This window comes from Lithobates pipiens, unplaced genomic scaffold (genome assembly GCF_037356315.1).
Source record: "Lithobates pipiens isolate NorthernLeopardFrog02 unplaced genomic scaffold, aLitPip1_a1.2 Scaffold_3, whole genome shotgun sequence".
Classification (NCBI taxonomy): Eukaryota; Metazoa; Chordata; class Amphibia; order Anura; family Ranidae; genus Lithobates; species Lithobates pipiens.
This window is the reverse complement of record NW_027507790.1, coordinates 45,433,589-45,460,670: the sequence shown is the minus strand read 5'-3', so window position 1 is coordinate 45,460,670 and position 27,082 is coordinate 45,433,589. Positions and strand designations below refer to the sequence as shown.

At 46.2% G+C, this 27,082-nt stretch overlaps 1 protein-coding gene and 1 long non-coding RNA gene across 7 annotated transcripts in view; both read right to left on the bottom strand.

Moving 5' to 3' along the window:
- The window catches only part of LOC143940345 (immunoglobulin lambda-1 light chain-like), an 860,309-nt gene that overhangs the window by 668,144 nt on the left and 165,083 nt on the right, over window positions 1-27,082 (bottom strand). The window lies entirely within an intron of this gene.
- Window positions 9,254-10,118, bottom strand: LOC143939971 (uncharacterized). Its single transcript, XR_013263772.1, has 2 exons — window positions 10,052-10,118; window positions 9,254-9,965 (listed from the first exon to the last, which is right to left on the bottom strand). It is a non-coding gene; the product is annotated as an uncharacterized LOC143939971 (long non-coding RNA).

The following is a 27,082-nucleotide window of genomic DNA, read 5'->3' as shown; positions in this document are numbered from 1 at the left end:
TCTGTCTACTTGTCATCTGTCTGTTGTGAATGAAATAAGCCCTGTTTGTATGGTGTGAATTGAAACATATATCATCCCAATGGGTAACGGAATGCGCCCTTAACTCGTAAGAGTACTTTGGGGGTCCGACACTTAAGTTTGATATACGCTTTTTGATTCATGAGCCTAAAAACGGGTTGAAAGTATAAGTCCTGACTGCCTCAATAAAGCAGGAATAAGAAACGAATGCTGAGAGATTCCATGGTAATGGGACGGAAATAAGGTCTCCACAAAGTCCCGGAGACCTAGTCATATGTGTTTGGCCACCAAAAGGGAATGCTTGTATATGTTGTAGCTGTCAGTCTGGTCATAATATTTGTCAGTTGGCTAGCATATAAGGTAATTCGATTTCAGAAATCTCATCCAGGAGAGGTTTTTAGTATTTTGGCACCCTAGGAGGAGAAGGCAACGAGACACTTAGTAAGTGATCCAAACGCCACCTAGGCAGGACTGTCAAAATGGGCCAGACACATGGTAAACCCCAGGAGGAATCTCAGAAATGTTATGCTGTTAAAGACATAATTACAATGTTGTATGGGAAGGATAAGGCACAGGGCACGAATAGGATTCTCAAGAAATTGGGGATGGATGGAGAAAATGGGCTAAGTGTAGAAGGTTGGGAAGAAATAAAGAAAGACAGACAGGGAGAGATATTGCAGAACAGATGGGTATCACAAATACAATGTTTAATTAAGGTTTCCAACAGGGCTGAAGAGGAGGGATGGGAGTATTGTCAGGAAAAGGGTGGATGGGATATGAAGGTCCGACACAAAAGTCTTCCTTCTGCTCCCGGCGATAGGGTAAATACGGGAGATACTCCACCTCTTTATAACACCACCACACCAGGTAATGAAAGACCAAAACTTTATCCTTCCTTAAGAGGAAGAGGATGGGTATGCCGAGTATGCGGTACCCAGAACCCAGACTGGGCACAGGAATGTGTACATTGCGGCGCTCAAAGACCAGAGCCCGTAGCTCCAGTCCATAGTCGGACTAGGGTAATACAAGTAAATAATCCAAATGCGGGTCAAGCAGGACAGCCACCTACAGTGACCCGACAAGTCGTTCTGAGGACATGGACACCTTGGTCGGCTGACACTCTTATGGCATTAATACAGAATGCTCCTGATCCCGTAGCAAAACCTGCCGCATTCTGTAGATTCGTGACACAATTACTAGACACACATGAAGCAACTTGGCAAGATGGGGAAGATTTGTGTAGACATAAAATGACACTAACGATGTTTAATCAATTTATGACTAAACTTACCCCACTTAGACCGAATGGGGATCCTACCACAGATCCACCAGGAATACACCCCCGTCATATAGACTCTAGACCCCTGTTTATTGCTCAGTTACGAGAATTTTGCCAAGGGAAACAGCAGGAAAGGGGTTCGACAGCGCCCATAAAACAGGCCCCAGGTCAGACTGTTACAGAATTTTACCTCAACATGGAAAGCATGATGGCTGACGAAGGTCTAGATTTAGCCTTACCCGTCACCATTAGGGCTTTCAATCGACAGTTTATGGAAGGACTAGTACCCCAAATAGGTGACAAACTGAAGGCATGTACTCCCGAATGGAGAGCCATACGGGACAGAGGAACATTGTTGCAGAAAGCACAAGGCATAGAGGCTGATTTAGCAGAAACTAAACCCAGAAGGACACCGGGAGTTAACACTGTTGCCCGGGTCAATGAAGGAGGGAATTCCTCCCGTAAACCTCTTACCTGTTATTACTGCAACAAGGTGGGACATATAAAAAGAGACTGTAGGAAAAGGATAAAAGACGAACAGGAAGGAAACACGGACAGAGACACGAGGGACTACAGACAGAGGCGTACCAATGATAGGGACGATCCGACCGCATGACTTGCCCCAGTCCTAGCTGAATCAGAGAACAAAATGCTCCACATGTTGATGAAGGTGGAAGGTAAACATATTCCTTGTTTGGTTGACACAGGAGCGTCACGCAGTCTGTTGTCTGATTCAGTAGTCCCTCCACACATGACGTCCCGTGACACCATACCCATAAGTGGTTATGACGGTCTTTTGTCCGATGCCCCACTGACTGACTAAACCTTTAAAAGTAAAAATAGAGAATGGCTACCGCCTGACACTTGTGTATTGTTGCAATATGTAGACTTGTTTAAAAGCCACTCTATCATTGTTACAATTCCTGGCTGAAAAAGGGTGCAAAGTGAATAGAACTAAGTTACAGGTATGTCAGAAAAAGGTTGTCTTTTTGGGCCACTGTATATCCCAGGGTACTCGACACCTCACTGAAGACCGAGTCCAGGCCATAAGACAAATGAATATCCCACGCAACTTTAAGCAACTTCGTATGTTTCTGGGAATGGTATCATATTGTAGACAATGGATACCACATGCCAGTTCTCTGATGCAGCCATTATATGATTGCTTGAAAATAGTACCCTATGTACTCACAGAAGCAGGTCATGAATCTTTTAGCACCTTAAAAAGGTTACTAATTTCGGCACCTGCGATCGGGATCCCTGATTATACCAAAACATTTCATTTGTACATTGCTGAAAGCACGGGACACGCAACAGGGGTGTTGACACAACAACACATCAAACAAAGGCCGGTAGCATACTTCTCGGCGGCTCTCGATCCTGTCTCTAGAGGATCACCGTCCTGTGTACGAGCAGTTGCAGCAGTGTCAATTATCATTGACAAATCCTCAGAAATTGTCTTAGACAATCCTGTAGTGGTACATACCACACATGACATACACGCCATCTTGTCACAGGTCCAGCCAAAACACATATCAATGGCAAGGCAGCTGCGTCTACAATGCACTTTGCTCCTACCCCCCAATGTTACCTTTCAGCGATGCACTTCTTTTAACTTAGCACAGCTTTTACCATTACAGACAGATTTGACAGGGGGGAGTAATGATGATAATGGTGTAGACACAGCACAAGATACTCAGGATTCTGACACACTTTCATTTCATGACATAACATCTGATGAACACGATTGTTTCCAACTTATGGAACAAGAAACCACGGGGTTCCCACATGTCACAGACATACCCATTGCAAATGCAGAACACACACTGTACATAGATGGTAGTAGATTTGCCGATGACAAAGGTAAATATCACACAGGTTATGCTGTGGTAACGGACACACAGGTAATTGAGGCAAAGTCACTACCAGCACACATGTCGGCACAAGAAGCGGAACTAACCGCTCTAGAGAAAGCCCTAGAACACTTAGAGGGACAAGAAGGGAACATTTACACTGATTCCGCATACGCCTACGGTGTGGCACATGATTATGGCCACATATGGAAAGCTAGAGGTTACCTTACAGCAGCAGGCACACCTGTTAAACATGGTGAAGGAATCAAAAGAGTCCTGAACAATCTTCAAAAGGTTATAAGAGTAGCCATCATGAAGATAGCGGCACACACGAGCGCAAAAACAACTGAGGCAAAAGGAAACGCATTTGCAGATTTAACTGCAAAGAAGGCAGCTCTAGGGGAAGTAAGCCCTGAGACCTTAGCCACGGTACAGGTGAGTATGCCCGAAACCACATGGCAGCAGCTAATGGAACTACAGGAACAAGCAGGGGCTATTGAGAAGGACCGTTGGGTTAAGGAGGGAGCTGCACCAGGCCTTGACAATGTATGGAGAGAAGGAGACAAAATATGTCTACCCGCTTCTCTATACCCCGCAATGGCAGCGGCTGTTCACTTACCCACTCATGTCAGCTCCAATTCTATGTATAGGATTGTAAGCCAAGGATGGCTAGCCCCTGGATTCAGTAGTACTGCAAGGAACTACTGTGCTGCATGCCAAATCTGTCTGATTAATAACCCAGGACAGAGAGTGAAAACCCCACGTAAACATCAGGTCCAGGCCCAATATCCCTTTCAGAGACTGCAGATTGACTACATACAAATGCCTAAGAGCGGCCCCTTTGAATTTGTTCTCGTGTGCATCTGCCTATTTTCAGGCTGGTCCGAAAGTTATCCTGTGAAATCAGCTACGGCAAAAGCCACCGCCAAGAAACTGATTACTGAGCTGATACCTAGGTTTGGTCTCCCAGAAACAATAGAATCAGATAGGGGGACACATTTCACGGGAGAAATAATGCAAAATGTGATGGCAATGTTAGGGGTTCAACAAAGTTTTCATACTCCTTACCACCCACAGAGTTCAGGATCAGTAGAAAGAGTAAATGGTACAATCAAGCTGAAAATACAAAAAGCTATGCAGGAGTTGAACAAACCATGGCCTGAGTGCCTAGCTTTAGCTTTGTTCTCTATTAGGTACACCCCAACAGGAAAAACAGGGTTATCCCCATATGAAATACTGTTTGGAAGTGCACCTAGATTAGGTTTATATTTTCCTCAAAGTATGCAATTACAATGTGATAGTTTAACTACGTATGTAATACAGTTGCAACAGCGTCTGACTAAAAATCCACAAGAGTGTGTATTCTTCTCTTCCAGACCCTAATTCTGTCACAGGTACACACGATCTACAACCAGGAGACTATGTGTATGTAAAGAAACATACCAGAAAGACACTGGAACCAAGGTTTGAAGGTCCTTTCCAGGTGCTATTGATTACAGCAACCTCAGTGAAATTGGAAGGGAAACCTACCTGGATCCACGCTTCTCATTGTAAAAAGGAGCCAGTTGGCAAATGACAACATGTATCTTTTTATTGTTTCAGTAATTCTGGCTAATAGTTTGGTTACCTCACAGAATAAAATACACAAGGATGAAGGATTTTCTAAAAAAATTTTATTACTGAAGTTTAAATATGCTTATGCCCAGAAGTCAGGATATGAGAAATGTTGGATTTGTAGCAAATTACACCCCAGCACAGCAAGTATACCACTGATGGCAGTTCCTATAAACTATACTGATCTTGCTAACAGTAGCATTAACATAATTAGAACAAATACCAGCGAGACAGTAATGTTTAAGTCAAATGGCCTCGCCTTTTTCCCTGATTGGTGTTTCAACTTAGGGAACACAACGGGAGGAAATGGAGAATGCCAAGACAGCAAGTTTAATTTGTCCATTGTCGTATTAAATGGAAGCTTCTACCCCAGTAATTCCAGCACACACCAGACATTATCTGACTTCCTCACTAACATTGTGGATAATAATGTTAGGTGGTTAGTATCCAACTTATCCCTCTATGGATACACCTCTCGTTATAGAAATGATATCAGTTCAAGATCAGTAGCTCTAGGAAACAATATATACATCTGTTGTGAGGATAAATGTTATACTTGGATACCTAGAAGAGCTCAGGGATGGTGCTACCTCACAAGTTTAGTACCAGTAATGGGAGTAGTAGGTGATGAACGAGGTGATCACCTATTAGAAGCTAGCATGCATCCTAGATATCCCCTCAGGTATCGTAGTAAAAGAGAAATATTCCTGAAGACGGACATGGCATGGGCTTGGTTCCCGTCCTGGACAGGATGGGGTATAGACTTAATGAAAAGACTAAATAACTATACAGGAATTATTAATGATGTTTTGGAGAAAAACTCTGATGATATTACTAAGTTAAATCTGGAGACCAGAGCCATCAGACAACAATTAGAATTACATGAATTAGCAATTGAAAGTATGAGTGCAGCACTGACAGGACTCTGTGAAACTACTGAGGACTATGAGTGCTGTACTTGGATACATAACACCAGCATTGAGGTACCTGACTATTATGACATCATTGCACAACACCGTACGGAAGTAAAGAATTTACAAGAGAAGGCCCGAAATATTGGTCGCGACTAGGATCCGTTTGGTGGAACTTTTAGTTTCTCAGGGTTATTCTCTTGGGTTAAGAAGGCAGCAATGACGATTATAGTGGTGCTCTTATTCGTATTTTTCTTTTATGCATGCTTTAAACTGCTCATGTGCTTTTGCAAGAAAGCCAAGGTAAATGATGCGGAAAAGATGGAACTTTTGTGAAGATAGGTGGATTTAGTTTCTTGACATCACCCATCTGTCAGAAAAGCCACTCTTCCTGAATTTTAGATGTTGGTACTGTCCAGGGGGATGGGTGTATACCCCTCTGACAACTCGCGGTCAGGGAGAGTACTCTGGATATAGGCTGACTAGAACTTGTTCAGGTGGACCCAGGGCAAGAGGGAGGGGTGATGTCAAAGGGGGAAATGTAAGGATTAAGGTATATGTTGAAACAAAATGGTTGACCGTATGTCTTACTAAATACATGTATTTCTCTATACTTCTCTGTAAAATAAGGACTCGTCATCTATTGTCACGTACTCATCAAGAAGAGGCCGCATCAGCCCTAAAAAGCAGTCTACGCCCAGAAGATTGTCTTATCAGCTGATAACACCCGGAGAATTGTCTTTCCTTTGCAAAAATGTTGTTTTTTTACACTGCTGATGTTTGCTCTTTTCTGTCTATAAAAGATGTAATAAAGAAGCCTCAGAGCCAGAGTCAGTCAGAGACAGTCAGAGTTAACGACGGACTTCTGAGCAGAAATACTGAATAATACCTCTGTGTCTCTTTGCTTAGATAAGAACTCTAACTAACAATTGGGAAACGGTAACATAACCTGACAAATAGGTGACTTGTTGAGGTCACACCTAACAATAGGAACTGAGAGACCCAGGACTTTAAACTCACTATGGACAAATGCAGCCTGTGTAAATCCGCATAGGAGCCAAAATAGAGAAAATAGCCCCTCTAGCTATATTCTCCCTCTGGGTGAACTTATGCCCCCCCCCCCAGCCCAGGGCCCCCCTTAACAGCGGCCCTGGCCAGTTGGCCATCTACCTGTATGCAGACTGGGCAGCGATCACCCCCAGGCACTCCATTGTCTAATCTATGTGTTCTCCGGGCTCAGTAGCAGCAGGCTGGGAGGTGTACAGGAGTGTCCCATGGCTGGCTGGTGGAACTGGGACAAGTTGGTCAGCGAAACAGGAAAGAGAAGCGGTTCATCGAAAAGCGCCATTCTACATCCTCCACGGCTCCACCAATTAAAAACCACCACACACAGAAAAATTGTATAGTTGGAGTGTTCAGGCCGTGGGGCTCTGCGTCCTGAGGAAATGCTAAAAGAAGCTAATCAAGCTTCCCAGCTTCAATCACATGACTGCAGAAATGTCATGCTTTCCATAGACACCTGTGTGTCCACCACCCGCAAATGCTTAAAGGGACTTTTTTTAACGCTAGCTTTGGGGGGGGGGGGGTGGGCGCCCCTGCACCCCCTATTGACAGTCTGCCACTGCTCTTGCTAATGATTCTCTCCCCCCACATTCCATGCTCAACAGATTAAAAAAAAAAAAGAAGAAAGTGGTCATGTGACTGCTGCAAAAAGCACTCTAAAATTTGTGAATGCTTTATTTTTCTTTATAAATCACTTGAATATTAGAATTTCTCTATGTCTTCATGATACTGCCCTCCTTTGGGTTGGGTCCGTTTTCAGATGGCATTTTGGATGCATTATTAAGATGGTCAGGTACTTTACAGATCATAGAGTAATGAATGTAAACTGTATACCTGCTATTGGTATTAACAAAGACACATCTGATGGGTTTATAACAATTTGCTTTTGCTATCAGTTATTTGGTTTCACATATACTTACAGCTTTACATTTCATTGCCTTACCGAAAATCTAAAATATAAAGAACACTGATGCCTCTGGTGTCTGATTTAAATAATGCATGTTAAGTTTATGTCTTAAATTGCTTTCTTATGTATCACAGTGCACAGATTCTTGCCACCAATATAAGCATAGAGAGAACAGTAAATCTCTCCTTCATCCTCAGTCTGCAATCTACTGATGGACAGAACGGCTGATCCTCCTGATATTTGGGCTGAGAACCGATCTGATATTCCAGAGGGTCTGGTATTCTGGTTGCTGCTACTACTACTATAGACTATCAGCTTAGGGGCACTTCCAGGTGTCTGTAGGTACCACGAGGGGTAGTTATCCCCAGATACTGATCCTCCACTCCGACCACAGGTCAAACGGACACTTCCACCAGGAGATCCAGACATGGCAGCATCCTGAGTGACAGTAAACTGAGCCACAGAACCTGAAATATGAACAGGACAATGTTATAGAAAGAGGAGATGGGGAATGTCCTTGTGTAATAAACCCATATAGATACTTTTATCTTACCAGAACAAGATAAAACCAGTGTGAGGAACAGTATAGTCAGAGACATGGTGGGGTGTTTCTGTTAGGTAGATTCTGATCTTATAACTGGAGTCTATGGATCTTATATGTCCAGAGAAGAAGGATGTGTCTCTCTGTATGTAAATATTTGTGATCACCTCCTTTAAACACCCATTCCCACACACTCTTTTCATGCAGTTTGTGCAGAAACCTTGGTTTGGTTCCAGGCATAGATGTAATATGCTTGTATTGCATGCCTACACTTTCATTCCACCCAAATAATAATGTTGTTAATGTACCACAGGGGTAGGCAACCCCCTAGCATTGTTGCTGCAAGCGGCGCGCAAAGCCTCTTTTGCTGAGACTCGACTCCCTTCCCATCAGCAGAGCAGTGCAGGGAAGTGTCAGCGAGACATGATTGCATTCCAATGTCAGAATTCCCCACACCGTATCTGCACTGAGGGGGAGGCACTGTGCCCCCACACATTGGAAAAGATGGGAAACGTTGTTTGGTTCTCTAACTTTGCTGTTGCTGCGATCGTTAGTTTTTGTGATGGGGAAGAGATTGGGAACAGTTCTCCTGGGGGGGGGGGGGGTCCCTGTTTCCATGAGGAGGAGGACTGTCTTGGCCACTGCTAAAGCCAATCACAATCCTGCAAGCCCCGTCCACCATCTGGAGGAAAATGACTCGCTTGGTTGCCACTACCAATCTCAGAAAGAAGGGATTTCACTGTGATTGAGAAAATCACAATCAGGTGACAGTTTGTGGAATTACTGTTGAGCTTCTGGGAACTTTGTTGAAATTATTCCTGAACCTTTGTGTCACTTACTACTGAACCCGGCACTCCCTGTGTCCCTTTAAGTCCCAGCCAGTATTCAGCACAATGAAAATCACACCCAACTGTGTGTGCGGAGCTTTGGGGGTTGCGGTGCCCCTGGGCCCCTATTGACAGGCCGCCACTGCTCTTGCTAATGACCCCCTCCCCCCCCCCCCCCACAGTCCATGCTCAGCAGAAAAAGAAGAAAGTGGTCATGTGACTAATGCAAAAAACACTCCAACATTTGTGAATGCTTTATTTTTCTTTATACATAAGTTGAATATTAGCATTTCTATGTCTTCATGATACTGCCCTCCCTTGGGTTGTGTCTGTTTTCTGATGGCATTTTGAATGCATTACTAAGATGGCCAGGTACTTTACAGATCATAGAGTAATGAATGTATAGTGTATACCTACTACTGGTATTAATAAAGACACATCTGATGGGTTTATGATAACAATTTGTTATTATTATCAGTTATTTGGTTTTACATATACTTACAGCTTTACATTTCATTGCCATTCTGAAAATCTAAAATATAAAGAACACTGATGCCTCTGGTGTCTGATTTAAATAATGCATGTTACGTTTATGTCTTAAGTTGCTTTCTTATGTATCACTGTGTTTAAACCTCCACCACTATAAGCATAGAGAGAACAGTAAAAGTTTCCTTCATCCTCAGTCTGCAATCTACTGATGGACAGAACGGCTGAGCCTCCTGATATTTGGGCTGAGAACCGATCTGATACTCCAGAGGGTCTGGTATTCTGGTTGCTGCTACTACTACTATAAACTATCAGCTTAGGGGCACTTCCAGGTGTCTGTAGGTACCACGAGGGGTAGTTATCCCAAGCTACTGATCCTCCACTCCGACCACAGGTCAAACGGACACTTCCACCAGGAGATCCAGACATGGCAGCATCCTGAGTGACAGTAAACTGAGCCACAGAACCTGAAATATGAACAGGACAATGTTATAGAAAGAGGAGATGGGGAATGTCCTTGTGTAATAAACCCATATAGATACTTTTATCTTACCAGAACAAGATAAAACCAGTGTGAGGAAGAGGATGGTCAGAGACATGGTGGGGTGTTTCTGTTAGGTAGATTCTGATGTTATAACTGGAGTCTATGGATCTTATATGTCCAGAGAAGAAGAATGTGTCTCTCTGTATGTAAATATTTGTGATCACCTCCTTAAAACACCCATTCCCACACTCTTTTCATGCAGTTTGTGCAGAAACCTTGGTTTGGTTCCAGGCATAGATGTAATATGCTTGTATTGCATGCCTACACTTTCATTCCACCCAAATAATAATGTTATTAATGTAGCACAGGGGTAGGTAACCCCCTAGCATTGTTGCTGCAAGCGGCGCGCAAAGCCACTTTTGCCGAGACTCGACTCCCTTCCCATCAGCAGAGCAGTGCAGGGAAGTGTCAATGAGACACAAATGCATTCCAATGTCAGAATTCCCCACAACGTATCTGCACTGAGGGGGAAGCACTGTGCCCCCACACATTGGAAAAGATGGGAAACATTGTTTGGTTCTCTAACTTTGCTGTAGCTGCGATCGTCAGCTTTTGTGATGTGGAAGAGATTGGAAATAATTCTGCTGGGGGGTCCCTGTTTCCAAGAGGAGGAGGTCTGTCTTGGGTCTTGGCCACTGCTAAAGCCAATCAGTCCTGCTAGCCTACGTCCACCTTCTGAAGGAAAATGACTCGCTTGGTTGCCACTACCAATCTCACAAAGAAGGGATTTCACTGTGATTGAGAAAACCACAATCAGGTGTCAGTTTGTGGAATTACTGTTGAGCTTCTGGGAACTTTGTTGAAATTATTCCTGAAACTTTGTGTCACTTACTACTGAACCCGGCACTCCCTGTGTCCCTTTAAGTCACAGCTAGTATTCAGCACAATGAAAATCACACCCAACTTTTCCTGTGGCGCAAAGAGCTGCACCTTTTCTCAGCTGCAGGGGCACAACTTATGATCCTGCACACAGGCCCACTGCTTTCAGAAAATGCCCCTGACCTGAGCTCATCATTGCGCATCCATTCCAGATGCTTGTATGTGACATACATGTGACTATACATCACAAACATCCCATACATTCCATACATTCCATACATCCCAGACATCCCATACATCACATACATCACATACAAACATGTGGGCTGGATGCGAGAGGTGGATTAGCAGGATAAGTGTGCCAGGACAGGTAGAGTTGTCTCATCTCTGCTCCCTTTCACCACTCTGCATACCACGCATATTATACATGAGAAGAGGGTACAGTGGTGGAGCAGATGAGCAGGAGGGTACAGTGGTGGGGAAAATGAGCAGGAGGGGTTCAGAGGTTGGACAGAAGAGCAAAAGGGTACAGCGCTGGGGAAGATGTGCAGGGAGGTATAGTGATGGAGCAGATGAGCAGGGGGTTCAGTGTTAGGCCAGATGAGAAGGGGGTTACAGTGGTGGGACAGATGAGAAGGGGGTTCTGGGTTGGGGCAAGTGAGAAGGGGATTCACTGGTGGGACAGAAAAGCAGGGGGGTAGAGCAGTTGGGCAGATGTGAAAGGAGGTGTATTGGTGGGGCAGATGAGCAGGGGGAACAGAGGTGAGACAGATGTGCAGGAGGTACATTGGTGGGGCAGATGAGAAAGCGGGTTACAATGGTGGGGCAGATGAGCAGATGGGTTCAGTGTTAGGGGACAGATGAGAAGGTGATTCAGTAGTGAGACAGAAGAGCATGGGGATACGTCGGTGGAGCAGATGTGCAGGGAGGTACACTGGTGGGGCAGATGAGAAAAGGGGTACATAGATGGGGCAGATGAGATGAGGGGTTAGAGTGGTGGGACAGAAGAGCAAGGGGGTACAGTGGTGCAGCAGATGAGCAGGAGGTACAGTAGTAGGCCAGATGAGAAGGGGGTTACAGTGGTGGAAAAGAGGAGCAGGGGGTTCAGCGGTAGGACAGAAGAGCAGGTGGTACAGGGATGGGGCAGAGGAGAAAGGAGGTACATTGGTGGGACAGATGAGCAGAGGGAACAGAGGTGGGACAGATGAGAAAGGGGGTTACAGTGGTGGGGCAGATGAGAAGATAAGGTCAGTATTAGGACAGATGAGAAGATGGTTCAGTGCTGAGACAGAAGAGCATGGGGATATGGCGGTGGAGCAGATGTGCAGGGAGGTACAGTGGTGAGACCGAAGAGCAGGAGGAACAGTAGTAGGAGAGATGAGAAGGGAGTTCAGTGGTGGGCTAGAAAAGCAGGGTGTACCGTGATGGGCAGATTAGCAGGGTGGCACAGTGATGGGACAGATGAGCAGGGGGTTAAGATTTGGGGCAGGTGAGGAGGGGGTTCAGGGGGGGACAGATGAGCAGGGGGGGTTCAGTGCTGGGCCCGATGAGAAGGAGGTGCATTGATGGGACAGATGAGCAGGGGGGTACAGTGGTTGGGCAGAAGAGCAGGGGGTACAGAGGTGGTGTACAGGAGAAAGGAGGTACATTGGTGGGACATATGAGCAGGGGGAACAGAGGTGGGACTGATGTGCAGGAGGTAAAGTGGTGGGGCAGATGAGAAAGGGGGTTACAGTGGTGGGTCAGATGAGCAGATAAGTTCAGTGTTAGGACAGATAAGAAGATAAGAAGATGGTTCAGTGCTGAGAAAGAAGAGCATGGGGATATGGCCAGGGCCAGATTTCCCACAAGGCCACCAAGGCCAGGCCTTGGGGCGGCAGTGTTGCCGGGCTGGAGGGGCGGCGACTTCTCGGCTTTTGCGTCTGCCCTCCCCCTGCATTAACATAGCAGCATAGCAGTTGCGGCAGGTCTGTGCCTTCTCTAATATCACTGCACTGCCCCTCCCCACACTGCCTGTCTTATTCACTCAAAACATGAAGCGCACCCGCTCTAGGCAAAGGGTCTTTTTAAGTTAAGAAGTGGGTGATTGGTTGCTAGGCAGCGGGGCAGTCCCAGCAGTAAATCACTCACTTTTAATGTGAAAAGTCCCGCCTGTTGTCCAGAGCGGCCAAGCTCCATGTCTTGTGTGAATAAGGTAGGGTTCTTTGGGGAGGGGGTGGGTGCTGTGCTGTAAAGGAGTTTGATATTGAGAGAGAACTGTGATATGGGCTCAGTCTTTAATGGGGGTCTGTGATGGGGTTTGTGATGAGGCGGGGGGGATTTGACGTAAGGGGGGGCTAAGGACACTGATGTAAAAGGGGGTCATGATGTAAAAGGGTGTATGTGATGTAAAGGAGGTACTGAGGACACTGATGTGAAGGGGGGACTGAAGACACTGATGTTAAAGGGGGTCTGTGATTTCTGCACTAGCAAAACACAGGTCTCTGCAAGGGCAATAGAAAACAAATGTTTTCTATGTGTCCTGTTCACACTGCAACAGCACCACTGCGTTCTGAGCAGTGTGGTGCAAAATGCATAATGTTTCTATGCACTGCAACTGAGCCGTGGTGCATAAAAATTAATGAAAGGTATTTACATAAAGAACTATTTACAATCATCTTTGGTTCAGGAATGACTGAACAGTTTAGCTTTACTTGCCATTGAGTCAGAACTTTAAAATACTTTGTCCTACGAAGATATTATCGATGAGTTTGCCAAAAGAAAAGTTAGAATTAAAAAATTGTAGGGAGTTTTTCTTACTGCTATAATCTTTAAAAGGCATTTTCTGCATTAGAGTATTTTTAGTCTGTACAATTAAAGCCAGTTATTTTCAGTGTTCTTGTGTGTGGAGATATGTTTTTAATTGATCTATTGTAGCAGTCATCGATAAAGGATGAGAAAGGTGGTGTGTGTGTGTGTGTGTGTGTGTGTGTGTGTGTGTGTGTGTTTGTGTGGGGGGGTCCTTGAAGGACCCGGCCTTGGGGAGGCAAAGGTAGTAAATCTGGACCTGGGTATGGCGGTGGAGCAGATGTGCAGGGGAACAGTGATCTGAGGTGTGAAGGTGCATGAATTTGGGTGGATCTGAAGTGTGGAGTTGCATGAATTGGGTCTGATCTGAGGTGTGAGTGCAGGATGTTAACCTCCCTGGCGGTATGATTCAGTCTGGATTTAGGTGCTGAAAGCGGTACAATTATTTTGCATGGAAATTTGGCATCTTATATTGTAGTCCTGTAATTCTTAGGAATAACTCTCATAAATATGTTCAAACCAGAGTCTATCAGACATCCCGGGTATGATGAAGTTTATAATATAATAAAGAATAATAAAAAATATTCAATAATGTAATCAAATCCTAAAACACTGAAAAAGGGACACTTTTTGGTTGCTATGGACAATCTCCAAATTCCAGGCAGAAAAAACTGTATTTATAATATAAAAGTGCATGCAGGGCACTGCACAGACCACTAGGGACAAAGGGGGTGTGTAATTTTTTAATACAGTACTGTAATCTGTAAGCTTACAGTGCTATGTGTGTTTTGTGTACTTTTACGAATTTGCCACCGTTCTCCACTCCCGTGCGCCGTAACATCGCAGGGAACGGAGCTCGGCGGCATTCGGCACTGTGAATCGAGCGGAGGACAACTCGCCCACACGGCGCGGCGGACATCGCTGGATCTAGGGGACAAGGTAAGTAACTCTCCCTGCGTCCTCCCCTGCATCCAGCGATGCGATCCCGAGTCTGGCTCAGGGTTAACGCTCCTATCAGTAAATTCCTAACCCGAGCCAGACTCGGGATTACCGCTAGGGGGGTTAATTTCTCACTGCTACTCAAGTAGTTTATAGCATTTACTTTATAAAAAAAAATCCTTTTTGTGATTGGGAGTGTGAAGTTGACATTCTTTTGTTATAAAATTGCCACTTTCAATTTCTTAGAAAATATTTTTCAGCTCACTGTGCTCAAAAGTTTTCCTACCCCTGATGTAGCACATGGTCTGAATGTTAAAGCTAAAATCTGTACTCCCCTTTTCCCTCTCACAAATTGTTGGAATAGATAAAATAAACCTACTTGGTGGCCCTGGGCTCTTTGGAGCCACCATACTGATACTGATTTATTTTTATAAGACATTACCATCCTTTTGCCGTTTGCTACAAAACAAACTATTGCTAAGACCTGGAAACAGTAGTTGTAAACCTTCACATATACCCAGTGAAGTGACTGGCCTCAGGTTTATTTACAGTACAGCCATCTTTCCCGAAGATCTATTTACACAGAATTGTTTAGCTCAGAAAAGTAGGGGTGGAAAGCTCTGAGAGCTGATTGGAAGGAAGGGACACACCTCTCTTCACACAGCACACAGCAACATAGCTGAGGCTGTCAATCACAGGCTGGGCCCTCCCCTGTCACCTTTTTTTCTCTTGGTGTCAGGAAAACATCTGATCAGAAGTGATTTGTGCTGATAACATAGGAATGAGGTCTCTGACCATCTCCCGTATCAGGTCTACAGTCTCTGACCATCTCCCATATCATGTCTAGAGTCTCTGACCATCTCCCATATCATGTCTGCAGTCTCTGACCATCTCCTGTATCATGTCCCCACACTCTCTGACCATCTCTTGTATCATGTATGCAGTCTCTGACCATCTCCTGCAGTATGTCTGCAGTCTCTAACCATCTCTTGTATCAGGTATGCAGTCTCTGACCATCTCTTGTACCATGTATGCAGTCTCTGACCATTTCTTGTATCATGTATGCAGTCTCTGACCATCTCCTGTAGTATGTCTGCAGTCTCTGACTGTCTCCTGTAGTATGCCTGCAGTCTCTTACCGTCTCCTCTATTATGTCTGCATCTGACTGAGCCCTGCACGGTGCACCTGAGTAACAGTGTAGCAAGGCCAGTCTGAGGGGTAATTGCTGATGCAGGGGGCAGTGAATACAGTAAGGTAAGTGGGCACTGATAAAAAAAGGCTCCCTGTTATATCAGTAAGCTCCCCCATACCTTAGTGCATTCACTCTGCAGATGGTGCTCTATGGTGACCAGAGCCCTCCCCACATTAGAGTTTCCATTTTAAATGCAAGTTGGAACTCTGTGGATAATGACATAAAGGGGAACTCTGCTATAAGGTGATCTCATCACCAGAGACCCACCTTACATCAGAGGTCCCCCTTACACCAAAGTCTGCAACACTCCCCCCTTACATCAAATTTCCCCTTGTACTGTATGGGGGAAACTCTGAGGTAAGGGGGGAATTTGTGTTGGGTTATATTAACCTGACCTTCATGTAAATGGAGAAATATGGTTTTGACTCTTGTTATACCTTAAACATATTGCTAGTAGCAGCTGCACAAATGTTATTTATATTTGTGTACGTGTAATATATACATATTTGTAATATGATATTAATGTAGTGTATATATATATATATATATATATATATATATATATATATATATATATATATATATATATATATATATATATATATATATATATATATATATATATATTGATTAAAGAATTGGTTAGAGAATGTTGTAGAAACTGTAAATTCATAGTTCATAGGATTTAAGGCTCTTTATATACCAGTATGCAATTTATACTGTTAATTTTTATCACTTGAATTATTTTTCCCATTATGGGGGTTAGTGGGGCCTCATGTCTAAGGTTTGCCTAAGGCCTCACAAAGCCTAGAGCTGCCTCTGGTGATGATCACATATAGCTATTCCTGACAAACCACCATACAGAGAAAGAACAGTGAACATTGCATAAACACTGCTCCGGAGATGTATGAACCGGCTCCATTGAGAGCTAGTCACAATCTTCTTACATGCGAATTGGATGTGGAGAAAACCACATCCAATTCACAATAGTGTGAACCCAGCCTCATGTTGCCCATTCACAGGCAGATTATAGCATCCATATCACATCAAACAACCTAACTTGCACTGTAATTAGTATCTCTACAAAGATATTATGGCATTAAAGCGGGAGTCCACCGGGACTCCGCGTTTTTTTTTTTTTTTAAAAGCCAGCAGCTACAAATACTGCAGCTGCTGACTTTTAAAATAGTGACACTTACCTGTCCAGGGCGCCCGCGATGTCGGCACCCGAAGCCGATCTCTAGGTCGCCTGTCGGGTCCTGCCGCCGCCATCTTGGGTATGGGAATCAGGAAATGGAGCCTTTCGGCTTCATTTCCCGGTTCCCTACTGCGCATGCGCGAATCGCGCTGCGCAATAAGGACGCTCCCCGCTGCCTCTGGGATCTGTGTGTTTCCCAGCAGGCAGCGGGGCACTTGCGGGAAGGGGCGGGCACTTGCGGAAAGGGGCGTAAGTTACGCCCCTTTCCGCAGAGAGCTATCCCGGAAGTGGGTGCAGTTACCTGGATTATCCAGGTAACTGCACCCCCCTCCCCCCTGAAAGGTGCCGATTGTGGCACCGGAGGGGGGAGGGTTCCGATGAGCGGAAGGTCCACTTTAGGGTGGACCTCCGCTTTAAATGCTGATAGTCACTTGGCTTTCAAAATATAAGAACTTAATGTGCATATAGGAACCTTGTACTTGGACCATGAAACACTTTCTGTCAACAGTGAAACCTCAGTAATTAAATATGCTTGATTAGTCATGAGATTACACTGGGGAGATAGAAGAGGAAGTTGTAGTTTATGTTTCAGACATGTTTTAGTTTATCACACTGTGTGTGCACTGCCTATCCAGAGGTTACAATAAAAGATACCTTCATCTTCAGGCTGCACATTATTAATAGTCAGGACACCTGATGATCCTGATATAGATCCAATGTATCTAGGTGATGCCGGGTTATAGTTTTGGTTTCCTGTACCAGCACTACCTACTGCACCTTTGGGCTTTGTGCCAGGTGTCTGGTGGACCCAAGTTGGGTGATTACTCCCAGATACTGAGCCTCCACTGATACGGCAAGACAGTTGGACATTTTCACCCGGTGAAACAGACATTGTAGCATCCTGAATCACAGTATTCTGAGCAACAGAACCTGCAACAAAAAAACAAAAATACATAAGAAATGGTCTACAAAAACTTAATTAAAGAGGTTCTGTAAACAGAAATGTGAATGTCTTACATGGCAAATAAATGGCAAGCACCGAAAAGACAGCCCAAAGCATGATAAAAAAAGGATTTGATCTGAATGCTTCCAACTCACTATGGTATTCAGCATATTTAAGGTCTGATTCTCTATGTAAATGAGCAGATTATCCATTTGATTGTTTACTGAACCCCTCCCACAAACCTAAAAAGTAGAAGAGACGTTACATCCTGCCAGGAAACAGATGTGTAGCCCTGACATTTTTGCCTACTAATGCAATGTTAATGAGAATGCAATGCAAACCTATGGACAATGTTATTTTTTAGTATTTGGCGGCATCTAGCGACCAAAACTGGAAATGGACTTGGATGATTTTCCTTTTCATAATGTTGGAACTATAACAGGAAGTGACTGTGTTTACTTTGAATATTTGACCTCATTTACCCAGAATGCCAGGTGACCTACCCATGATCACCTTGTACTGAATTGCATGCTGGGTAGGAGATAAAAGGGCTCTGTGCGGCCATTTTAGGTCTCTTCGGAAAGCATGGCCTGCCAGTGAGCACTGCTGAGAAGGTCTCTGGAGAGCGCGGCCTACAGAAACTGAAGAACATTTACAGACTTTGCCATTCCTCTGAGTGCAGAAGCAAGACACAATGACCGGATCGGTTGAGAATCCAGAGACACCTCTTGAAGCATCAGAAGGACCTGGTTCAACTTGCGGAGCGTTGCGACAGAGCCGGCCGGCCAGAAGCAAGACATAGTGCACTGGAGCAAAGCTGTCACACATTTCAGTATCCAGTGGGTGAGAGGGCTGTTGCCCATTGTTTATTACGCACTTGTATACACTTAGGCAGTCAACACAGCACTGCTGGGACCTGTAGTCCTACAGAGAAGGTTTTGCTAAAGACTGAAGTTAAGCAGACCTCAAGCCTATTTTGCACAGTGTCCTTAACCCTGTGTTATCATCTAGCAACCTCAGGTGTTTCCACTACAGGAACAAGTACAACACTCATTTACAGTTTTATTTGCCAGCTCATTTTTAGATTACAAATTATTGCAAACATCAAAGCTAGCAGAAGAAAGAAGACTGAGGACTGTATTCTGCATTACAAGGCCTGGTATTTTGGCTAAAGTAGGGGGAGCTCCCTAGTGGTATATAGGGATGAGCCGAACACCCCCCGGTTCAGTTCGCACCAGAACTTTCGAACGGACCCCAAATTCGAACGAACGTTAGAACCCCATTGAAGTCTATGGGACTCGAACGTTCGAAATGAAAAGTGCTAATTTTAACGGCTAATATGCAAGATACTGTCCAAAAAAGGGTTTGGGGACCTGGCTCCTGCCCCAGGGGACATGGGTCAATGCCTAAAATGTTTTTTAAAATGGCCGTTTTGGCGGGAGCACTGATTTTAATGACGATTAAAGTGAAAAAAAAAGTGAAATATTCCTTTAAATATGGTGCCCCTGGATGACGCAATTTTGTTGCGAAACGCGTAGGGCTGAGCGGTGCGCTATTCATCACCTCGGTTTTGTGACGGGTTCCAGGAGAACGAGTCTGTCCGTGTGCGTCCGGCCGGCGCCACGGACTTAAGGCGCTTTCCTTTTTTATACGCTTGTAAGTGTATTTTTATATTTTTAATTTTAAAATAAAAAGGGTTTTACACTATTTTGAGTTTTATCTTTCCCCTATGGCTTTGATGTCCCTGACTCTGAGTCTGTTTGGACTACTGAGTTGAGTGTCCGGGAGTGAGTTCTCTTCCCAAGAGTTCCTAAAAGAGTGAATCCAGGAAGACATCGAGGAACCTCTTTTATCTTGTGGTTGGAAGTGACGTCCATTCCTATTAAGCCCCGTGCGACCCTCTGTAGTGGGGGGTCACTCATATCTGGTAAGCAGTAAATCTTATCGTGTGTTGGTGGTGGATTGAATATAACTGCTCCCACATTTGGATTTCCAGGAAGAGTGTGGTGTTTACTCAGAGGACCCTTACTGGGCCTTACGCTACCCCCCTTTTTTGTTCTTATACGGACTCTTTGTTCACACATTGGGTGTATATATTTTACAATAGGTGTGTGTTACTGATTCCCATTATATGTGCCCATCAGCATTTGTGGGTTTTTGAGATCAGGAATCCTAATACTTATATGTTTTGTATCACGTATATGCATATACACATATAGGGTTGCTATACTCTATACAATATTTGTTTGTTTATTTTGCACAAGTAGTTGGTTGTATTTATTAATATTTATTTCAACATTTACCTTTATATCATTGCACAAATAGTTGGTTGTATTTGCCTTGGTATCTATTTAGCGCGGCTTATGGGTTTTTTCGTTTTTATTTGCATGTATGTGACATAGCGAAAGCCGCAGCTGAATATCCTTACAGGATTTTCTTTATACATTTACACATTCACACAATCACATATTTAACCTTAGCGCAGTTATTTTCTTTTTTTCTTTTTTTCTTTAAATATGGTGCCTGGGGGGTGTCTGTAGTATGCCTATGAAGTGCCACGTCTTTCCCGTGTTTAGAACAGTCCCTGCACAAAATGACATTAAACGGAAATAACACCATTTAACCACTTGCTTACTGGGCACTTAAACCCCCCTCAGTCCCAGACCAATTTTCAGCTTTCAGCGCTGATGCACTTTGAGTGACAATTACGCGGTCATACAACACTGTACCCAAATGAATTTTTTATCATTTTTTTCCCACAAATAGAGCTTTCTTTTGGTGGTATTTAGTTACAGCTCGGAGTTTTATTTTTTGCTAAACAAACAAAAAAAGATGCAAAAAAAAAAAAAAAAAAAATCATGTTTTAATAGTTTGTTATAAAATTTTGCAAACGGGTCATTTTTCTCCTTCATTGAAGTGCGCTGATTAGGCGGCACTGATAGGCTGCATTGGTGGGCACTGATGGGCTGCATTGGTGGGCACTGATGGGCTGCATTGGTGGGCACTGATAGGCTGCACTGGTGGGCACTGATAGGCATAGTTAAGGCGGCACTAATAGGCACAGATAAGGCGGCACCGATGGGCACAGATAAGGCGGCACTGATGGGCAAAGATGGGCACAGATAAGATGGCACGGATGGGTGGCACGGATAAGTGGCACGGATGGGTGGCACGGATGGGCACTGATAGGTACCACAGATAGATGGGACTGATGGGCACTGATAGGTGGCACTGATAGGTGGCTCTGATAGGTGGCACTGCTGGGCACTGATGGGCGGCACTGCTGGGCACTGATGGGCGGCACTGATGGGCGGCACTGGGGTGCAGCACCTGAGGCAGATTTTGGGTGGCACTGTGGGTGGCACTGCTGGGTGGCACTGTGGGTGGCACTGTGGGCACTGCTGGGTGGCACTGTGGGCACTGCTGGGTGGCACTGTGGGCACTATGGGCACTGCTGGGTGGCACTGACAGGGGGGCACTTACTTTATTTCAGGATGGCACTGCGGGTGGCAGGTGGGCACTGGCAGGGGGCAGGTGTCCTTTTAAATTGCTGGCCGTGATCGGGACTGATGTCCCGAACACGGCCGCCGGCGATCGGCTTTTTTTTTTTCTGCTGACAGCGCGAGGAGGAATACTAGCCGATTACCGGCTCCGTTTTATCACATGATCAGCTGTCATTGGCTGACAGCTGATCACGTGATAAGGGGTCGGGATCGACCCCTTACACGGATCGGTGATCAGGCGAGTCTCACGGACTCGCCGATCACAGAGCGCGCCTCAGGGGGCGCGCAGGCCGCTCGTAACCGGGACTACGTCAATAGACGTAGTCCCGAAAATGTGGGTCCGCGCTATTGCCGTCATTTTGCAATAGCGCGGATCCCAAGTGGTTAAAACTGCTTGCGGTTTTAATGTTATATCTGGTTCCTGCAATATGGTTGAAAATCATTGAGAAAAATGGCATGGGTAGCCCTCCCTGCCCATTACCAGCCTATTTGGGTCTTGTACGCATATTAAGGGGAACCCTGTACCCATATTAAAAAAAGGAAATGCGTGTGGCCCCCAGGCCCTATATACTCAGAACAGCAGTATACAGGCGGTGCAAACAAGACAGGGACTGTGTAGGTTTGTTGTGTTAAGTTGAATCTGTTTGTAATTTTCAACTGGTACATTTTTAAAGTGTAGCTCCAGTCAAAAAAACTATTTTTAAGCTTTTTGGAAAACATAGGGAAGGGTTATCACCCCTGTATAATTTGTTTTGTCGTCCATCTTTTTTCATCTCACTTGCTGTTGTCTCCTTCCGTTTGCAAGTAGGAGATGTTTGTAAGTTGGATGTTTGAAAGTAGGGGCCTGCCCTATATGCTCTGCAGAAATGGCGGAACAAGGTGTTGGTTTTGCCACAACATTGTAAGCCCTGAAAGTGACTCTTGGTGGGCGCTGGAGCGCCCTGCTGTGAACGATTATATCAAGAATTGTAATTACATGCCATTGTTGAACAGTGGTAGAAAAATTGACCTTTGGTGGTTGTGGTGCTGGTGCCACAACACTATAAGTTCTCACCGTTACTCTGGGTGGGCACAAGAAGGGGCCCTCCTGTGAAATATTATATCAAGAATTGTAATTACATGTCCCTGTTAAACAGGGGCAGAAAAATTTGGCCTTAGGCACTGGTGCTGGTGCCACCACACTGCAACCTCTCCCATATACTCTTGTTTGATTGCAGGAATTAGCCCTGCTGCAAAGCATTGCATCAAAAATTGTACTTAAACGCCCCTGTTAAACAGGGGCAGAAAAATTGGGCCTTAGGCACTGGTGCTGGTGCCACCACACTGCAACCTCTGCCATATACTCTAGTTTTATTGCAGGAATTAGCCCTGTTGCAAAGCATTGCATCAAAAATTGTACTTTAATGCCCCTGTTAAACAGGGGCAGAAAAATTGGGCCTTAGGCACTGGTGCTGGTGCCACCACACTGCAACCTCTCCCATATACTCTTGTTTGATTGCAGGAATTAGCCCTGCTGCAAAGCATTGCATCAAAAATTGTACTTAAACGCCCCTGTTAAACAGGGGCAGAAAAATTGGGCTGATGGCATCAACCAGAACCAGAAATGTTCTTCCAACATATCAGCGGAGGAGGAAGAGGATAGACAATCAACATAACAGGACAGTCACTCAGCATCAGCATAGGCAGTCTTGAAGGGATGTGGTATTTCAAAAAAAACTATTCGGTTACATCAGCTTCAGGTGCTTGGTAGCTGTGGGTGATCCAAGACTGATTCATCTTGATGAAGGTCAGTCGATCAACTGATTCGGTGGACAGGCGCACCCTGTGATCGGTAACAAAGCCACCAGCAGCAATGAACGTGCGTTCCGAAAGAACGCTGGATGCAGGACAGGCCAGTAGCTCAATTGCATACTGTGCAAGCTCTGGCCAGTGATCCATCCTCAAGACCCAGTAAGCCAGAGGATTTTCGGTGGGAAAGGTGTCCAAGTCTGACCTTGCCCCTAGGTATTCCTGCACCATGTAAATCAAACGCTGGCGATGGGTGCTGGAACCGATCATACCTTCTGGCTGCGGACTAAAAAATTGTCTGAAAGCATCAGTCAGACGGCCACCTTCTCCACCGCTCCTTCTGACCGATGCCTCAGCAACACTTTGTCCAGGACCAGGAGTTTGTAACCTCCCAGTCTCTGGGAACGCATTGCACAGGTCAGTCGATCAACTGATTCGGTGGACAGGCGCACCCTGTGATCGGTAACAAAGCCACCAGCAGCAATGAACGTGCGTTCCGAAAGAACGCTGGATGCAGGACAGGCCAGTAGCTCAATTGCATACTGTGCAAGCTCTGGCCAGTGATCCATCCTCAAGACCCAGTAAGCCAGAGGATTTTCGGTGGGAAAGGTGTCCAAGTCTGACCTTGCCCCTAGGTATTCCTGCACCATGTAAATCAAACGCTGGCGATCGGTGCTGGAACCGATCATACCTTCTGGCTGCGGACTAAAAAATTGTCTGAAAGCATCAGTCAGACGGCCACCTTCTCCACCGCTCCTTCTGACCGATGCCTCAGCAACACTTTGTCCAGGACCAGGAGTTTGTAACCTCCCAGTCTCTGGGAACGCATTGCACAGATCTTTCTGCAAGGCCTCCCGGAGATGTCTCATCCTCTGCTCCCTCTGCGATGGCAAGATAAGGTCGGCAACCTTACCCTTGTACCGTGGATCAAGGAGAGTGGCCAGCCAGTAATGGTCCCTCTCCTTGATCCGAAGAATACGAGGATCCTTCCGCAGGCTTTACAGGATCAGGGAGGCCATGCAGCGTAGGTTAGCTGAGGCATTCGGTCCGGAGTCCTCTGGGTCACTAAGGACAACATGATCCGCAGCTACCTCCTCCCAGCCACGTACAAGTCCACGTGTTTCTTGGGACTGTAAATCATCCCTACAAGACTGCTGCTGCTGCTGCTGATGCTGATGCTGAGTGCCAGCCTCCACCTCCATGCTGATACAATCATCCTCCTCCTCCTCTTCCTCCTCCTCATCCTCTTCCTGTGTGATGGGTGGCACAGCAGGAACACTGTCTGGATAAAGGGGGCCTTGAGAGGCAAGGAAGTCCTCCTCTTCCTGCCTCTGTTCTGTCTCAAGTGCCCTGTCCATTATTCCACGCAGCGTATGCTCCAAGAGGTGGACAAGAGGTACAGTGTCACTGATGCATGCACTGTCACTGCTCACCATCCTTGTGGCCTCCTCAAACGGTGACAGGACAGTGCATGCATCCCTGATCATGCCCCACTGGCGTGGTGAGAAAAAACCGAGCTCCCCTGACCCTGTCCTGGTGCCGTAGTCGCACAGGTACTCATTGATGGCCCTCTGCTGCGTGTGCAGCCGCTGCAGCATGGCCAATGTTGAGTTCCATCTGGTGGGCATGTCACATATAAGGCGGTTCATGGGCAGGTTCAACTCCTTTTGGAGCTCAGCCAGCCGAGCACAGGCATTAAATGATCGGCGGAAATGCACACAGACTTTCCTGGCCTGCTTCAGGACATCCTGTAAGCCGGGGTACCTGCCCAAGAACCGCTGCACCACCAGGTTAAGGACGTGAGCTACACAGGGCACATGGGTCAGTTGTCCCTGTCGGAGGGCGGAGAGGAGGTTGGTGCCATTGTCGCAAACCACCATTCCTGGCTTAAGCTGGCATGGCGTCAACCACCTCTCGGCCTGCCCCTGCAGAGCTGACAAAACATCCGCCCCAGTGAGGCTCCTGTCCCCCAAACAAACCAGCGCAAGCACGGCATGGCATCGTTTTGCCTGCGTACTTGCGTAGCCCCTGGAATGCCTACGGAGCACCGCTGGTTCTGAGGACAGAGCACTGGAAGAGGCCATGGAGGAAGAAGAAGAGGAGGGGGTGGAGGAGAGAGGTGTGTCACAACCAATAGTAGCATTTTGGAGGCGTGGTGGCGGAACAACCTCCAACACTACTGCACCTTGTCCTGCATCCTTCCCAGCTGCCAGAAGAGTGACCCAATGGGCCGTGAAAGACAGGTAACGTCCCTGTCCATGCCTGCTGGACCATGAGTCAGCGGTAATATGCACCTTACCGCTGACCGCCCTGTCCAGCGAGGCAAGGACATTGCCTTCCACATGCTGGTAGAGAGCCGTAATCGCCTTCCGTTTGGGGACCTGCCACTGAGGAACTGCACATTGTACAAACTCACGGAAGGGGGCCGAGTCTACCAACTGAAAAGGCAGCAGTTAAAGTGCTAGCAATTTAGCCAAGCTAGCATTCAACCGCTGGGCATGTGGATGGCTGGGAGTGAACTTCTTCCGCCGGTCCAGCAGCTGGGGCAGGGACATTTGCCTGCTATAATCGGACGTGGGTGTACCGCTAGCAGAGTTCCCGGAAGCACTTGGCTGTGACACACCTAATTCTACACCTTCATTCCTCTCAGAGCAGGTTTCAGAGAGGACTGAAGGTCTAGTGGGGTTGGAGATGCCAGCTGATGAGGAGCAAGGAGAGGTCCGCTTTGTTCTTTGATGTGGGTCTTTGAGGTACGCTTGCCAACGAGCTGCATGGCAGGTCAACATATGTCTGGTCAAGCATGTGGTGCCCAAGCGGCTGATGCTTTGGCCACGTGAGATACGCTTGAGACATATGTTGCAAATAGCAGCGGTGCGATCTGATGCACTCGTCTCAAAAAAGGCCCACACCAAAGAACTTTTAGAATAACGCTCAGAGGCAGCGCTCTGCACAGGCGGAGCTCTGCGGTGTGATTCAGTCGGTGTGCTGCCCCTAAGCTGGCCCCCGGAGGGCATCCTGCCTCGTTGGACATGTGCCTCCTCCTCCTCCTCCTCCTCCTCCCTCCTTCCAGGCACCCACGTGGAGTCAGTGCCGTCATCATCCCCTCCCTCTTCATCGCTGTAGCAAACCTGGCAGTATGCTGCAGCTTGTGGAACATGACTGCTGTCCTTCTTGAGCATCCCCTCTCTCTGAGCTCACGCTACTGCCTTCCTCTAGCTGAGTGTCATCATCAGAGCCCATAAAACACTGGGCATCCTCCTGGAGCATGTACCCAACACTGTGCTCAAAGAGTTCAGGAGACTCCTCAGGAGGACGTGGTGGGTCTAGGGAAGGAGTCACTGATGATGACATTGAGAGGAGGGAAGACGATGCGTTGGCAGCTGCTTTGCTACTACCCTGAGACTGGGTGAGAGAGGATGAGGAGGATGAAGAGGGCTTGGTCATCCACTCTACCAAGTCGTTGGCATGTTGCGGTTCAACATGTCCAGCTGCCGAAAAGAAGGACAAGCATGTCCCATGGCCACGTGCTGATGACAATGCACCGCGTCCACGACCAGCACTGTTGTCTCTAGACACAGAGCCTGCTTGCCCTATTTTATCGGCTCGCGCCTGTCTGCCTCTCCTTGCTGGCCTTCCAAACATGGTAATGGCCTGAAGGGAGTTGGGTAAAACAGCAGTTGGGTAGTGTATATTGTGCTGGAGGCACACAACACCCACTAACTCCTGCAGATGCCTTTATTATAGAACACCAGAGATAAAGGGGTATATACAGATGTATACTGTGCTGTGCTGGAGGCACACACAACTTCCAATAACTCCTGCAGATGGCAAGTGGGCTCAAATAGAGAACAGCTATGTAGGTGGATATAGC